Source organism: Dendrobium catenatum, unplaced genomic scaffold (assembly GCF_001605985.2).
Source record: "Dendrobium catenatum unplaced genomic scaffold, ASM160598v2 fragScaff_scaffold_460, whole genome shotgun sequence".
Lineage (NCBI taxonomy): Eukaryota > Viridiplantae > Streptophyta > Magnoliopsida > Asparagales > Orchidaceae > Dendrobium > Dendrobium catenatum.
Window position 1 is genome coordinate 25,954 of NW_021318922.1, and position 14,433 is coordinate 40,386.

Below are 14,433 nucleotides of genomic sequence, written 5' to 3' on the forward strand. Positions count from 1 at the left end.
TATTATTATTATTATTATTATATGTAATCAAAATATTATATTTCAAGCATGCAAAATTCTTTTGAACTTCTAAAGTCTATTTTTATTTCTTACCACTTGTCTTTATTAATTTGTAAGTTTTTTTTTTTTTTTCTATTTTTATGGCAGGATTAAAAAACGTAAACTGAAAAAGGAGAGAAAGAAAAATTCAATGTATGAGGTTAAAGGTTTGGCGCTGAAACATAAAAAGAAGCACCGGCTTGCGACAAGTTGTGCCATTGAGCTAGATGAGTACCTAAGCTCTAAACGATTGAAAGTAAATAAGGATGTTAATGACACAACTATCTGGAGTAGAAAAATTGAGGGGAATTGCGGAGGAAGGGTTGAAGAAGCACCAGATTATATGGAAGTGGAACCAGATTATATGGAAGTGGAACCAACGCATCACTGGTCTGATATGCTTATGGATAGTGTCACAAGACTCATGAATAGTTTGAGCTTAGTCGAGCACTTTGAATGCACAAACCTTCATTCATATATGAGTATTGATGATATCACGAATATCACAATGGATTTAAACTTGGTTGAACAGTTAAATCAGATAAATCATCGTATGGATATGAGCGTTGATGATATCACAAACCTTATGACAGGTTTAAGCCTGGTTGAGCACCCAAATTACATAAAGGATATGTGTATTGAGAATATTACAAATCTTATGAAGTTTTTGAGCTTGACAGCCATAAGGAGAGAGTGCTTCTGTATTGAGACTTGATTCATTTATTAGTAATATATGCTATTTTTTCATATTTAAAAGATACAAAAATTTACATGTTTATGAAATTGTAATGTTAATTATATCAATAATGCAATTCCTTTATTCCTCTTTAGTTAGCCTTTAACAGTAATTTTCTATTCAATATCTTGTGTGTTTTCTGACTTTCGACGACTTTCAAATAAATTCATATTTAGTTAAACAAGCTTAACAAAAATCTTTTGTTGAGATTTTATCTTTCTTTCTAATGAAATACTAAATGCTTCATTAATTAAACTCGACTTTTCATTTTCTTAAGAAAAAGAAAAAAAAAAGAAAACTCTTTCACCCATTATTTTTGTAAAGCATACAATGCAATAAGAGAAAATTTTATTCATCTTCTTAAGAACCCTTCGTACTAAAACTTTTATATCAATAATTTTTTTTTTTTTTTCTTAAAGGCTCCAAATTAACTTTATTGCTTCTATGTGAAGCTCTTCTAAATCAAATCAGCAAGTTATAAAAAGAAGCTAATTAAAGAGTATAAAGGAATTGATGTTCAATATTTTGTATTAAAATTTAATGGAAGTTGAAATAATATTAGTAGTTTATATAAATTAACTAAGTAAATAACAATATAATTAAGGGTAAAGATTAAGCAACAATATAATACTCGTGAACACTGCTCTACTAGAGTTTTCTCTCTAGCCGCCTTGTCTTTGTCCAAGCCATCTTCCACCGTAAGCTCAGGAAAGCATCCTTTAAATATTATTTTCTTACTTTTTCCATTCTGACTTATTTTATCTTTGTATTTGTCAGTTTTTATGGTTTCGTTTTTAACCCTGTTGTTAAATAAAATTTTTATAAACTACCCAAAAGGGCCAAAAACATGTCTTAGGCAATTAGAAAGCCATTTAACCCAGCAAAGATATTTCTGATGAGAAGTCTTCGTTTTTCCAATGGCTCATCTTCTCAGAAAAGGTATAATAAAATTCTTAGGCAATTAGGAATCTTTCATAAGTGCCTCAAGGGCAATATTTCTCGTTTTGCCAATGGCATATCTGTCAATATATATCATGCAAAGAAGTAATATAAGAGGTGTTCTACATGTCGATATAAATGGTTAGTTTGATCAGGTTTTTTAGTATTAAAATTTTTAAATTAAAAATTTTGTACTAAAAAGAGGTTTTAGAAAGTGGTACTAAAGCTGACCCAAACAAAATCTTAGGCTTTCTTTGGGACGGTTTTTTTTATTACTTCTTAAAACAGTTTTCTAGTTTAAAAATTAAAATTTTTAAACTAGAAAACTTTTTTAAGAAACAAAAAGAAAATCGTCCCAAACAAAATCTTAATTTGTGTTAAAATTTGAGTAAACTAATTTCAAATTAAGTAAGTGAGTTGAAATAAATATTTTGATGAAATTTGAGAGGAAGCATTTAAAATATAAGTCATGGTTGGTAGCTAAAGGATACACTCAACTTCAAAGAATTCAAGTTTTTAAAACTTTGCTCTGGTTTCACAATTTAAACTCCATCAAAAGTGTCGAGTGTTTGGGGTGGAATTGAAAAGAGGTTTTGAAAAGTTTAACCTTCTTTGGGGAATTTGAAATTGACTTTGAATTTTAATATTAAAATCAAACATCCCATTAGAAAATGTATACCACCTCAAGAGGTGAAAATAAGATTTTAAAATGTAGTTCAGATTTATAATTGCAAATTTCATCACAAATATCATAGCCCACTTTAGGAAAGAACTGCATATGGACATGAAAGGTCAAAGTGAAGTAGATCAAATATCTAGCTATGATAATCTAGACGAATTATCATTAATGTTATATTCGAAACTTTGTCAACAAACAATATATCTCCCCAAAGGAATAAAATATCATTCATTAATGATTATTCGAACCTGACAATAATGATCGTCGTTAATTTTAAGTTTCCCAAAGAAGATTAATTGAGTGTTCAAAACTATTTTTTGAAAAGTTGATGTAGGTCCTAAATCTCCTACAAGCGCAAGCACTCATAGTTAATTACATTATAGAGAGGTTGAATTCCCTACTAATAATCTTCATTAAAATAATTACAGAAATTTTGTTCATAGATTTTTTAGGAATGATATCAAAGGAGATGAATTTCGAGTTTTAACAAGGTTTGGATCGAGTCTTGAACACTTTTTTTTTCGGAGTTGAAGAAAGAGGGGTAGGAGAGAATTTGAGATTCTGAAATAATTCAGAAGTATCACAACCTAATCTAAGTGTTGCGCTTTAAGTTTTGGATTGAGAGAATTCTTTTTAATTTGAGTTAATCGTATTATTAAGAATTTGGGATTACATTCATAGAGTTTGGGGTCTTATTGCTCAGAATCTATCATGTATCCTCAATCTAAATTAGGCACCAGACCACAATAACTCAAACTTAACTGATGCAATGCAAAATTTGGACTTATCCAGCCTAAATTGGAGAGCCAACTAACCACCTAGTACATTAAAATCCATGAGTCCAGTCAATTTTATGAAAGAGTGATAGGGATGCTATAATTAAAGTTTTTTAGAATTGGGACTGATGTCTATAATGGATCCTAATTGGTCCATTGACTTATGTAGAGTGAAAAATACTTAAAGAAGATGTGATTAAAATTTTAGACTCTTTTAATTTATTTCTAATACAATGCATGATGATCAACTAGATTAAATACATAAAATAAAATGTAGCAATTTTAAAAAAAGGCCTAAAAATTATTTTTCCCTAGAGATTATAAAACATCCCCTGGACAGATCTACAACCTCAAAGGCCAGGTGATTTGCCAGAACCTGCAGGCGGGGAGGGTTTTTTATTTTTATTATTTTATATTTTTTTATAATTAAAACCTATAAAGGGGCCTACGTGTTAATATCAAGAAAGCGGTTACAAGGTCCTTAAAAGGAACCTCCAGTTCACTACTACTCATAAGAGCTGTTGAGTCTAGTAATTAGGTTGTTAAGCCTAAGTGAATGTCCCAAGGCTACCAAGAGGGGGGGTGAATTGGTAGTTTAAAAAATTTTAAACCCTCTTTAAATTTATGTTGAACCGAAAATGAATTTTTTTTTTATGTTTTTGTAGAAAGAGTTTTTCAACCACAGAGTTTTCAAAGCTAAAAATAAAATGCAGAAATGTAAAAACAGTAAAGTAAATGACACCAGATTTATAGTGGTTCGGTCTAAACCAGACCTACATCCACTCCCCATAGGCACCCTCTGAGTATTGCACTAATATCAATAGTGACTCTCCTTTTGCACCCACAGCAAGGCGGAGAAGCCTTTACAAAAGACTCTTTTCACCACCACCCGGTGCGGCAGAGAACCGTCATCCTTTTACATAATCCCCAGTGTTAGCAGAGAACCGTCGTCCTTTCACACTCTCCTAGTGTGGGCAGAGAACCCTTCGGCTGTTCACACTCTCCAAGTGTCGGCAGCGAATCTTTCGGCTATTCACACTCTCCAAGTGTAGGCAGCGAACCCTTCGGCTATTCACACTCTCCAAGTGTAGGCAGCGAACCCTTCGTCTGTTCACACTCTCCAAGTGTCGGCAGAGAACCAGATCTCCTTGACATATCTTCTCACAAGAATCTAGAAGGAAGAAGGAAAAGAGTGAAGTAATCCCAATTCACAAGTAGAGATTCTTACCTTTGAACTCCAAGTGAATCCTTCATGCTCCAGTGGTAGGAATCCTCCTTTGAATGCACTCTCACACTCTCTCCTTGGCTATTCTCTCAAGAGGCATAAAGATCAAATGATAAAAAGACTTGGTGGCAGTCTAATTTGGACTATTTATACAAAAGACAAGAAAAACCGCCCAAAAACTGCAAGTTTTCAATTCTGTACGCAGTGGATCGTCCCGTAAGATTGTGGATCGTCCTGGACGATATTACTTAAACGATTTGAAACGACCCTATTTGTATATGTGTACGAAATGTCTTCGTACAACCTAATAGTCCCGTACGAACTAGGTTCGTCCGGTACGAACGGTTATTACAAGGTCAGTTCCAGGAACTGCAGAAAAACCGTCCTAAGTTGGTTGTATCGTCTAGACGAAAATTGGTTCGTCCGGACAAAATTTTAACAGAGAAAAGATTGTCCTAGATGATTTTTAATTTCTTCTGGACGAAAATTTTACAGAGACCAAATCGTCATGTACGATAATTTAATTTCGTCTAGACGAAAATTTTACAGAGATCAGATCGTCCTAGACGATATTTAATTTCGTCTAGACAAAAATTTTATAGAGAGAAAATCATCATGTACGATAATTTAATTTCATCTGGACGAAAATTTTACAGAGGACAAATCATCCCGGACGATTATTAATTTCGTGCTCAATAGGAGATAACTGTCTGATCGTCCTGTACGAACTAATATCGTCCCGTACGATCAGTATAAATTTTATATGATCTCCATATGTGTGTGTGTATATTTTTATTCACTCAATTACAATCATTCCCTTTCAATTTTATTTTAAAGAAAAGTACAAGCTTCAAATTTCACAAAATATCTCATGCTGAATTTTATTTGAAGTCTTCGTAGTCTGGAGTTTAATTTTTCTGAAATGTTAGTACACACAAGAGCAAATACAAGTCTTCTAAAATTGTTAGGAGATAACTACACATTTGAACAATAATGTTTGGAATCATCAAAACTATACAAGTTGCAAAAATGTAAAGCCTGCAAATAGCAACTATCTTAACATGAACAAAAGTACATTAACATCATATTCAACTGAAATATAAAATAGAGCACGTTAAGAAGTTCGATACACATAATAATCTCAGGGTTTATTAAATATGATGCGAGTGTGAGCTCGGAGTTGGGTTTGGGTAGGGCAACACCTGAATCTTTGTTGAAACTAATATTGGACGCATTGCTAATCCGATGCATCGAGAAACTCTTTCCTCTTTTTACCTGGCCAATAAATCAAATTCTCATATGTTTTTACAAGGAATGCATCTTCCACGGAGTCCCATTTTTATAGAGAATACAGTGACTTATATCAGCAGTTGGATTAGCCACACTTAGTTTAACTGATCCATCTTGACGCCTTGTTGTCTCAGTATATCTTCCTTTGAGAATGTTCATTGGTGCTATATGCCCTACCATTTACATATCCTTACTTTAGACATATTTCCATCCTTCTTTGTTCAAATCATCTTCATCCCTGTAAGAGTGGATCGTCATAGCTAAGATGTGTCTCTCCCATAATATGCAGTCTTCCTTGTCGGACCAATGATATATGCATCAATAATATAACTCATTTAATCTGGCTTTCTCCTCTAACATATCATCAGTTGGATGTGCTAAACATTCCTTCAATCTACTACTTCCCTCCATAATCAAGTTCTTCAATGGAATTTTTTGTTTGTGATTCATTGCACTTGAATATAGCACATGTAGAAGATATTCAATAATAGAATTGTTGAATGTAAGGATGTAGCTACATACATCAATATATAGGCGATGTCCTTTAGTTCAATTATAAGATGTTAATTACTAAATTAATAACACTTGGTTTAAATTGAGGGCATCTTTAACTAGCATTCAATAAATCAACACATCTTACAATATTAATGTTTCAAACATTCATATAGACATAAATTATGATTGTTTTAATGCCCAACACGTCGATGCCTCAAGCTATCGACATTATACTTATTATGGATCATAAGCCTTGGACGTCGATCAGAATCACTATGCCTCGATCTACCGACCATATCTTAAATTCATAAAAAAAATTAATGAGTGCACTTAGTATCAAAAATATACCAATCCAAACACATTTAATAAAAATTAATTAATTTGAATATCTTTATTACATCGATGATGTTGGATTATATGGACACGTTGCCCTATTATGACCATTTCTCTTGCAATATCCACACCTCTTAGTTGAGGTTGATTGTGCCTCATCCATTGTATTACAAAATCTATTTGTCCTCGGTTTACCTGCACGACTCCTGAAAGTCGGTGCAAGTAAAGGTATGATTCGTTGAACTTCATTAAAATTTGGCCAAACATCCATAGGGGGAACAACATGGAAAAGGACGGAGTACGTTACCCTATATGAGTTGAGTGTGAAGTACTATCATACGTAAGTATTATGATTTCATCGCCTATATCCGACGATCGTTATGACATGAACTCATGGCACATGATATAATTGTGGTTTCTTATATGTGTAAGTACAATTATCAGGTGTAAGAACTTCAACTTTATGTGGTCGGCATGACGTATCCACAACTTCAAATTTTCCTCTATTAATGATTATTGGTTCAGGACATCTTCGTGCTTCACGTTCATTTCTCTGTAATGTAGCCATCGTATGAGGAACAAATTCAAATTCCCCAGCTATTAGCCACTTCTCAACATCTGTAGAACGCCTCATGAATTAATAAAGATATGAGGTTATAGTATATGGACATTACTAGACCTTGAATTAGAAGTCCACGAGCACGTTTAAGAACTCTGTTAAAACATTCTGATGCATTGGTTGTCATGATGTTGTATCGACATCCATTGTCAAATAATAATAACCACTTACTGGCATCACGTTGTATCAACCAGTCATATGCTTCTTGCTTCGCATTTTTAATATGGTTCATCATGCGAGTGAAGTTCGATATATCCTCCATACTACCAGCTAAGTACATATTATTGCAAAGGCCTTCAACATCAGGAATAGCTTGGCGACGTAAATATTTTTTGTAGTTTTCATGCAAGTTACGAAGGCAGTGTAGTGTCTATGGACGACATGAGGAAACATTTCTCAGCACCCTCTCACAAGTCCTAAATGCTTATCTGAGATTATGCATAAATTTTGATGATCTTTTACCACTTCAACCAAATCATATAGGTTACGAAGGAACCAAACCCAAGAATCGCTACTCTCTAATTCAACTATTGCAAAAGCCAACGGGAATAATCCACCATTCGTGTCAATCCCTACAGCTGCAAGAAGGGTTCCACGATACTTTCTGAGTAAGAAAGTTCCATCAAGATTAAGGACAGGCTGACAATGTTGCCACCCATAAATTGATGACCCAAACGCCCAAAATAAAGCCTTGAATCATAAACCTCCACATAAATCAACATTGTATACAATTCCTGGTTGGGACAAACGTATAACTTCCATGAAACGTAAAAGAGAACAATATGAATCCTCATAGGTACCAAATATCTATTCGATGACTTTTCTACATGCATCCTATGCCTTCATGTATGAAATCTTTATTTCAAACTTTGACTCCATTCTTGCAATTTATCTTCTCTGGATTCATATCTAGTTATTGTTTTATAATAGGCATGATATGCCTACATATAAATTTTGAGGTGCAATTGTGATGCCCACCAGTCATAATAGGTTGGGTGCAACTACGTGGAGGACCCGCAGATGACACTTTCCAAAGATCACCTAGTCTTTTACTTAGTGATGCATGTAATCGCCAATAACATGGACTATGCATATTATTATGTTGACTACATAAAATAGTGAGATGACTTTTGTTGGAAGTCGAATTTATGTACTCAACATTTTGTGAAATTGATCAACCATTAATTGCAGCCTGTAAGTCTTCTTTGCTATGAAATATTTGACCTTCATACAGTTCCGAAGGAATATTTGATTATATTGAGCTAACAATATTGAGGACAGGAGGATCACATTGATCATTACCATCCCATTGTTAGGTTGTTTGAATGGTTTCCTTGAAATTATTATTTGTATCCATCGATTCTAATACATCTACGTTTCATCTTGCATGATCTTCAATGAACTCAACACCAATATTTTCTTCGTTCGTATAATTTCTCATTGATTCCAATATTTCTATTTCAGGTTGACTACAACTATCTCCTGAATCAGTACTACCACTATTCATAGTTTTATATGAATCTACGTCATTGTTATCCATCTCATCTCCGTCTAACATAACATTTTCATTTTATTTTGATTGTGGCATGTATGACGAAGAAACTAGGTTTTCTTCACATATACTATTACTTGGTCTAACCCAACTTGGACGTTCGGTCACACTGGGACGTGGAGGCAGCTGTTGTTGCACGAAATTTGGTCGCTCTGATTAACTAAGTTGGCCATAAAAGTTATTTTTCATGTCTATCGTATTTACTCCTCCGTCATATCATAGGTTAGGACATGTTTAAAAAGATTTAATTATGTGTCATATTTTAATAAAGAATTAAACCACCAAAGCATCATATAATATAGTTCTAAATACTTACATATGTAAATCCATTGACGGACCAGCAACATCACCATAACTTATTTGTTCTACCTCAACGTAGACAACGACAGCATGACTTCTAGCTTCCAATAACATAAACTCACAAATCTCATCATAGGTGACATGTGTAGCGTAGTAGCCACCATTATTACGAAGGCAACATGTTAGGCTGACAGTATTTGTTGTAGAATTTATCCTAAGTGCACGCATAATCCTGTCTTTTAGCATTGTAAGTGATATATCCTCATCAACGATGATTGACCGATTTTTTCCACCAATGTATGTTGTTGTGAACTCATCCCTGATACGTAGCTCTCCACCAAAATATAACATTAAGCGTGACATGCTATCCTAATTTAAAAATAGTTGAGGGTCAATGCCAAGAATGTCATATATTTCTAAAGTTCTTTACTTAACATAGTGCTCATAATGTAATGAATGTAAAATCATTTTAACGTGTGAAAACTCCTTCTATCTCACTCCCTTCTGATGAAGTGAAGCTAATGAATTGTTGAATTCGATTACTATAATATATTGACTTGATATTTCATAACATATACGGGTTGATTTTTTTGTATTAACTATTTAGCCTATAATGCAACTTCTTGTATGGATTAGGAAGTAACTAAAGTGTCAAAAAATTTTGTTTATTTTATTAAATTTAATTTAACAAAATTATTATAATGTTGATCTACTATAATTCTTTATAATATGTATATAACAATGAAGACCTTTACAAATAATTTCTATGTGAAAATTTACTCAATCTTAATATTTAATTTCTAACTATTCATAATAACCAAATATTATGTTACTTAATTTACATTATTTTCAATTCTAAAAAAAATTACAAAGATTTTAATTATTACATAGTTAGTAAAATTTTAGAAAATAATATTTTAATTGACCTTACAACTATATGATAACCTTCACTTATATAAAATAACATTTACTAATTTAACTAATTTCATGAAGATAACATTCTTTCTTTAATTGCATGAGATATTTATGGCCAAATCATGCCTTGGATGAATTTTCATGACTTGAAAAAAATTAACTTTCTTCAAATTTCAAAATTCTAAAAAAAACCCACTACAAATTCTTTATGGCAAAATTTAATATTTCTCCACTTCTCTCTACTTTGATCATGAAGATTGATCTCTTGCAAAAACCAAATAAATTCTCTCCTAAAAATATTAGGATTTCTTTTTTATATCTCTCTAACCAGATAATTTTTTATTACTATTTGTAATTGTTTTAAAAAAAACCAAATTTATATTTCTAATAAAATCTCAGAATCCATCTCTGGTAGATTTTTTTTATTGATAATAAAGTGCATTTTAAGTATATTTTCTTTAATTCAAAATTTTTATTTATAAATCAGTTTTCATAATTTTCATAAATGAATCATATTTTTTTTTAAAAAAAAATATTCTTGCTTTTTTGCTTTTATATTGCAAAAAAAAAAAATAAAACTTTTTGTTTTTTACAAATATTTAAATTTATAGTTTTTATGTAGCTTCTAAAAGTTATTAATTAATTAATAAATGTACTATTAAAGAACTCTTAATCAATATTATTTCTTATTTATTTAGCAAGGTTAACAAATGTACTTTTAACATAACTTAATGATAAATTTTAAAAAAATTTAAAACAGGCACAGCTTTATAATGCAAATATAATTATATTTTATTATATATTTAATTTATAAAAAATAAACAAATTAGAGTAATATTCTCTACTCCTTTTAGGAGTTCAAATATACAAAAATTTGAGTAATATTCTTTCAAATATTTTAATTTAGCTTCTTTGCTTTGTTATTGGCTTAAACTACGTTTGTTCTAAAAATTTGGTCGTGTAAGAAATCTCATATTTTTAATTATATTAAATAGTTATAGATCTGAGTAGATAAAAGCTAAAAGCAAATTTTCCTGCCAAGCTGAAAAAGTATTTGGAAACATTATTAAATTTAATGCTATATGTGCTTGTTAAATCTCATGAGAATTGTTGATCATATTTGATTTTCTTATGTGCATGATGTACTCATTTTTGCTAAAGCATATGTCAAAGTATTTTTAAACATAATTAAATTTATTGCTAAAAACTATGACAAAAGTGAAGTTTGCTAAAAAAAAAATAAAACAATTCCTAAACTTTTAACATAATATACAAAAAACTAATATGAATTAAAAATTGTAATATACAAAACCTAATATATTACACATAACACAATTGCTAAATAATACAACATCACTATTAAAAAAATTTGCTAAAAATTATAACAGAAGCAAAACAACTTTAACATAAAATAATTTAAACAAACTAAAAAAAAAAAACACAACTCACCTCTCTGATCTAAATGCAAAGACTATGGGGAGCGACTATGGGGAGTTAGGGGAATTTGTGATTTCCATTCAACTTGGCCACCATATTTATAACCAAAATTTTCATCTTCCTTGTCATTTCCCTCAACATCCAACCACCACCAATAATCACAGCCTTTATTTTCACACTGGTTTGTGGAATTCGCGGATCTGGTTCCCGCTACGGACAAGAAACATCAAATTGCGAGAGCAGCCAGCGATGCAGCTTAACAGGCTGTATAATTATTCGCCTCTCTATAGAATGCGATCAAAATGTTGGCGCATTCTTTGAATGCGCCAAAAGAGAACACGCATTCATATATTGCGATATATGGTTCAACGAATTTGTTTCTTTTAAAATTATTTCAAATTTATGTTTTTTTTTCACGAATTTTAGCTCGAATCATGTTGGTTCCAAAAATTTGGCCAACATAAGATATAAGAATAGAGCCAAACCGAGTTAGTGCTTGTTCATGTTTTTGTTCAAGTTTGGTTCAATCTCAATTTCAACTTTTTCTTATTTCAAATTTTGTTCGTCTAAATGAATAGACATTCATATTTGAATTGAATAGATATTCATATTTGAATTGTGTTTGATTAATATTTAATTCATTTATATTTATTAAATTTTAAACAAATAAGTCTTAATTAACATATTAATAAAAAATCACCTATAGCCTTTTCATTTTCCATCCTATAGTTCGTTTGCGCGTGAAATTCTTCCGCGTTTCTGCCTCGTACCTTCTATCCGCGAAAAAAAAAACCTAATAAGTAATAATAAAAATTTACTTTTACTTATAATTAAGAAGTTAGAAAAATAGATTTAATTGAGCATTAAGTGTATGGTCAGAATAACCAATGGGGGGCAGCCCCATGATAAATTTGCCCCATCATATTTGATCAAAATATGAGTGCAAGGGAATATTCATTTTGTGCTATAGCTCTGCTAAGGTTTGCTTTGCCTCCCTTGCCGGCATTTTTCCCCTCTTCGTGAGGGGTTCCCCTCTCCATGGGATCCCCTCTCCATGAGCAAGACTTTTCTCCCCACTCCCACCTTCTTGCTACTGCTCCTCCATCACTTCTTCCTTCTCTCCGGAGTTGGACAAATATTGCTACCCCTGACTGCCTGTCGTCTAAAGATCTATCGGTTGATTTTCGTGAAGATCCTGACGAAGTTCTTATTTTCCAGCGCACCAAAATTGATGCTGCTGTTGAAGAGTGGAATCTATCCCTGGTAAGTTTTTTTGTTGGCAGGAGACCTTATTATGAGGCTCTCCTTTCTGCTCTTCAGAAAACTTGAAGCTCCAAGGTACTATCCAGCTCTTTAATTTGAGTGATGGTTTTTTCCTTATTAAGTTCTCTTCTCCTGCGGATTACGAAATGGCCTGGAATGGCGGGGTGTGGTTTCTCCTAGGTCTGCCTTTCATTCTTCAGAAATGGTATCCTAGGTTTAAGCCATAAAAATAAAATTTCTCTTCGGTTCTAATCTGGGTAAAGCTGCTTGACTTTCTGCTATGTGTTTGGAACTCTAAGGGTATTTCGTGTATAGCAAAATTGGTATTCCCCTGACAGTGGATGCTCTAACTGCCCAGAAAACCAGATTGACCTATGCCCATGTATGCATCCAAGTTAACAGTAAAATCAAATACCCTGACTATATCCCTATTTCCATAGAGGATGAAGGTTAAAGTCCAATATGAATGGAGGCCTTCTCCATGTGATACCTGTGAATCCATATTTCACTCTTCTGCTACATGTCCCACCAATCCTACTACCTCAGATGGGGACAATATTAAGAAGGCCGCCAATTTTAGAGGAAGTTCTTCTCGTACTCCCCATAACACCAGGGAAAGAAGCTCTAACCCTACTGGTCGTGCTAGGTTACTGCCTCTTCAATCTACTCCCAAAGCTCTTGCTAGTCCCAAAAAGCCGCCCACCAAAGCTTTCTCTGTCGACATCCCTTCCTCTTCCTCCCCCTCAAAATCTTCTCAACCACAAAATGTTACCGACCAAACCTCTGCTTCAAAACTTCAACTTCCACAAACTGACTTTATACCTAACCTTAACTCCCCTACGGATGAAACCATTATTAACTCCATCAACCTTTATGTCTCCAAAAATCAGACAACTGATGTTGTTTCCCCTAACAAGTTTGATGCTCTAATGGACATTCAAACATATGCTTGCTCTATCAATTCTGACCCTGTATTGGAAAATCATGTGAACAGGGAAAAAGAAGAGCCCCATCCTCCAAAAACAAAAGTTGCCAACATACCACAGCCCCCTCCCTCATCATCAGCAAAAAATACCCAAGGCAAACATAAGAAGCCATCTCACCCTTCCCTCTATTGCCTCATGGAACATTAGGGGTTTTAATAACCCTAGCAAAGTTAGCGCTTGTAAGCATTTTATTAAAGCACATAAGTTGGATCTGATTTGTATTATGGAGAATAGGATTCATTCAAATTCTATTGCTGATCCTTGGTTCACTATTGCTCACACGGTTTTTAATTCTGAAGTTAGCTGCAATAATTTTAATTTTTCTGCTTCTGGAAGGATTTGGATTAAATGGGCTAGGGATCGAATCTCTTTTGCTCCCACATTCTTCTCTTCTCAGCTTATTTGTGGTTTTGTTTCTTATGGCCCTGCCACATCCTTTTTCTTAGTGCTGTCTATGGTTCCAACTCTGTGGATGATATGTTGTTATTATGGCAACAACTTTGTTCTAACTCACCCTCCTCTGATATTCTGTGGATTATTTTGGGAGATTTCAATTGCTTCAAGTTTCAAAATGAGAAGGCGGGTGGAACCCCACTCCATTTCAGTCGTTTGGGGGATTTTAACTCTTTCATTTTTTACAACCATCTCGTTGAACTTTATTCTACTGGTCTATTTTATACTTGGTTCAATCAGCAAACAGAGAATTCCATTCATATTAAGCTTGATAGGGCTTTAGTGAATGAAGTTTGGATTGGCAAATACCCAGTCTCTTATTACTTTGTGGATAAGCCTTTTTGTTCTGACCACAGTCCATATTGTTCTTAAAAATGGAAGATCTAATTCTAGTAG